A 4,317-nucleotide genomic window follows, 5' to 3' on the forward strand; every position below is an offset into this window, starting at 1 on the left:
CTGTGTCTCTTTAGCAGACAGAAAATACAAAGTGGTGTAACTCATGATCTATAGAATTTGTTTTTGCCTGCAACAGGGAAACCATTACAGGTAGTGGGCCTCATTTTTAAACACCCTTTCCCCAATTAGATGATAATCCAAGGCTACCTCTTTGGCATTAGAAAAACCCTGTTCAAATATTAAGAGCAAAGTGACCACAAAAAAAAGAAATCTCCTCGCTTCTCATTTACAATCTACTTATCTTTGGCTCAAAAATTTCATCAAGTTTACTCTTATGGCAAAGAAATTCTATCAAGGAATTTCCCTCAAAATTGGAAAGGCATTGCACTCAAATTGTATACTGAGGTTAAAGCGGATGTCATTAAAACTCATTACTGCAAAATCATTTTGAAACGATTGTGTATGAAGACGAATATTGCCGAGGGAATTAAAATCATTTTTTAAATGTAATCAACATTCAATTTTTGTATTGGTAAAACAGGAGGCTTGTCGAAGTGAAGGAAGAGCCAAATTTGATCTTGCGTCATAGAAAACATTTGTTTTCAAAATCCTTTACAAATAATAAGAACAATGAAAAACAATTTAAAAATACAAATGCTCCTGGAGCACATGCAGGATATCCTGCAAGCTCAAATTCCTCGGCTGTACAAATACGCTTCACAACTTGTGCAGCGTCTCCCCCCCCCCCCCCCTCCTCCTTCTCTTCTAGATTCTCTACTGCCTCTCCTTCATCCAAGGCCCCTTCCTCTTCCTCTACACCTCCAATGACGTCCTCCAGCATGCTGGTAGCAGCATTATCCTCCTCAATGTCCTTTAAATTAAAAGAGATTTAAAAAAAAAAAGAGTTATCATCTAACAAACTTTGTCGAGATAAAATCAACTATGTAAAAAAATATGTATAGATTGGGTATGTAAAACAAATTCATTTATGCAGATCAATATCTGAAAGATTCGTAACTAGCAACTACACGTTAGCTTGGCTTGGGTGTGAGCGGGAATCTACCACTTCTGCCCTAAATTTGTCAGGAACTGCATCCATCCTTTTGTAGGTCATGCTATAATGACCGGCACTAAATCTCACAGTAATTACAAAAACAGGTACAGGAACAAGATGCAAAATTGTTGTTCCTATATGTCCCTATAAATATTATGGTTCTTCATGGCAAAACTGAGTTTAAACGGATTTGATTTGACACGATGAACTTATGCTATGTTGACATTGATTCATGTTTACTCAAATATAAAAATGTGATGGACATCTCAGCTGCCTACAATAATATGTGACACAGGAAAGTAAACAGAGATAAAAACAGTTTTTTTTTTAAATCATCAGAACTTTTAAGATTTAGTCCCACAATTATACTGATTCATAACCATGTTATGGATTATTTTAATAAAATTACATTAAAAAACTGAAAAATACTAAAGACTAAACCCAAACATTTCAGTTTTTCCCATAACTTTTTAAGTATTCTGCTTGCGTTTCCTTTGTATGGCTATGTATGTATGTATGATCTACTCATATCACAAATGTCACAATGACCTCCCAGAATTCCCAGCTTCTTAAACTAACTAGAAAACTGGCCATGAATATTTTTTAATCAGGTATGACTTCAAAATTGAATATGTATGCTTACAAATCCTGCCTCTGTGAGCTCTAGATGCCGTCAACAAGTTACAACCTCTGTATCCAGCATCTCGAGGACTAGGGAGTCAATGAAAGACATTGGTGTTGCTGGTCTACCTCCTTCAGATATATATGGGGGAAATCATAACATTTACAAAATACATATACCCACAAATTGATAGCTTGGTTGAATTCTGTTTTTTGCTGTTTTGCTTATACACAGGTGCTTAGAATGAAATTAAAGGGCACAACACGAGTTTAAAACCAATGATGTTTGAACAAATAGATGATCTGACAACCAGAAAACATAATGCTGCACAAGTTTCAGATCGGAGGCATAAAGATAAAGATGCTTTTTGGCACTGCTGGAATATAGGAGGAAGTTCTCTTCCTATCCCTGAAATAAACTTGATTAAGATGCCTTTAGCGATCTGACATTATCATGGTTACAAGATAGTTTGGCATATTTAAATTGACCTGTGACTTTTGACCCCTTACTGACTCCCAAGAAATAGTAATCAGGTAATCTTTACATGGTCATAAATACACATTCCATGTTCTTTGCAGGAAATCGCTACTTGGCCCATTCAACTGCACTTTATAAATTATTGACTTTTGGTTTCATGCTAATTACTATTCATCTCAAAACATAATATCGCTAATGGATTGTAACTTTATAATACGACAAGATTAATTGCAACAAAATTACCTGTTAACTTGAGGCTCGTACTCTCGGAGCCTTTGATTCAATCTTCTGCCATTTGCGCTTACACTCTTCTCCAGTCCTTTCGGAGCCCTCAATGTCGATGCTTCCTACTCACCGGCATGGGCATCCCCGTTTCTTTTCTCCACCTAGATTTTGTTTTATTTGAAAGAAAAAGAAAAGGATATAAATATTTTTAAAATAATTGAAAATCATTTTTTAAATTTAGACCTATGGTCTTTCTATCTACTTGGACCGAGTCGAAGTGACATAAAATTGAAACTGTGACAGAGATAAAATGATCAAAGTTGTGGGACCATATGTGTTTTTAATCAAAATAGACATCCATGTTGAAAATCTTGCAGCCGTATTTTAAACTCTCACTGCGCATGACGTCATCTAAATCTCATCCCTCAAAATGATAATGAACGAAAAGCTGTGCACGAGCTACAAGTTCGTAATGACGTTATCAGTTTTTCCTTCATAATCATTTTGCCTTGCGCGTAGACTAGAAGGGATGAGATTTAGACGACGTCATGCACAGTGAGAGTTTAAAATACGGCTGCAAGATTTTCAACATGGATGTCGATTTTGACCCATACCGGTAATTTCGTGAAAAGGGACCGTTAAACGGATTATACAGTCAAGTTGGTATTGTAAGTGGAGCCGATGTCGTTTAGCCTAGCTAGGCTTAATATTGGAGTATAAATGCATCCGATAAAATCAAGTAGGCCTAGACCCTATTTGGGCATAAGTTTGGTAGTCAGATCCGTGCCACCGAGTTTGCAGAGCTAATCTGCCCTAGACCCTATGCCATTTTATGGTTGGCTTCTGTCTCTAAATTAGAGAGGAGCCGACCCTACCCAAATCAGAGGAACGAGTAACAAACGAAAGAGCTCAAACATATCTAACCTAGAATAATTATAATGGTCAATATGCTTGACTAGTCTAGTTATTAAAGCTCAACTCAACCTGCTCAGCTCAGGCGCATGTTCCAATTGCTCTAGCTCTTCTTCTTCCAAGAAAAGTGCTGCTTCAAGGCCTTGACAAACCAATAAAGCTATCAAAAATACTGTCAAGGCCTTGCATGAGAGATTTATGTGCCGAGGATTAGGATAATGATTCTGTTAATAGACGGTACGATGTCGAGGGGGAATTTAGTGTAGACCCTACTGCCGACTTTTTAGCCTTAAGGCCACACACCAAAAGACACACTTGGGACCGAGCAAATTTTGCAGACGATATCGGCCGGCAAAAATAATGAGGTCAAAACATGATTTAATGATACAGTTTGCTATAATTCTCTAAAAAATGTACATGATAAATCATTACTAGTATAACAGGGACTCAAATACTGGTCATTTACACTTTACACAGAAATACAGACGAAATTATATAACATTTTAAAGTCCACTTACCCAAAAGATTGCACTGTCTTGCAGCGGCGGGAAGTGAAGTTTTATTCGCTGTTGACGTATGCAAACGATATGCAAATTTTTTATTTACATAAAGTCACTCTTACGCTAGGAGAGTCTTCGAAGATCTTTATGAAACGGAAAATAAATTTTCACGGGAGTCTCTGGTAGCTTAAGAGAGACTTTCCATGATTTACACTAAGAGAGACTTTTAAGAGAGACTCTTTATGAAACACCCCCCTGAATGGTTCCGGTCTCACCTCTTACTTTCAACCCCCCCCCCCCCGTAATTTTTAAAAAATGGTTATAATAAACTTTTATACAGTTTGCAAAATTAATGATTTTTATTATATATATATATATATATGTATATTTTTTTATTTTTTTTTTGGGGGGGGAGGGGGGGCAGGTTTTTGTTATCATTTTGCCACATGCACCATGTAATCTTGAGCTCTGACATTTGTTGAAAGTACAAAACAAGGAGGACTTTTAAGGCAAACCAGTTCTTTATTATACTCAATAATACAACTAATAAGTAATAAGTAATAATAGCATAAGAACAAGAACATTCC

At 36.5% G+C, this 4,317-nt stretch overlaps 1 long non-coding RNA gene across 1 annotated transcript; it reads right to left on the reverse strand.

Moving 5' to 3' along the window:
• Positions 1-670: 670 nt before the first annotated feature.
• On the reverse strand, positions 671-3,809 carry LOC115923112. The gene is made up of 4 exons (XR_004063793.1): positions 3,749-3,809; positions 2,337-2,479; positions 1,638-1,747; positions 671-811 (listed from the first exon to the last, which is right to left on the reverse strand). It is a non-coding gene; the product is annotated as an uncharacterized LOC115923112 (long non-coding RNA).
• Between the last annotated feature and the right edge of the window lie 508 nt (positions 3,810-4,317).

This window comes from Strongylocentrotus purpuratus, unplaced genomic scaffold (genome assembly GCF_000002235.5).
Source record: "Strongylocentrotus purpuratus isolate Spur 01 unplaced genomic scaffold, Spur_5.0 spur5_scaffold_13, whole genome shotgun sequence".
Classification (NCBI taxonomy): Eukaryota; Metazoa; Echinodermata; class Echinoidea; order Camarodonta; family Strongylocentrotidae; genus Strongylocentrotus; species Strongylocentrotus purpuratus.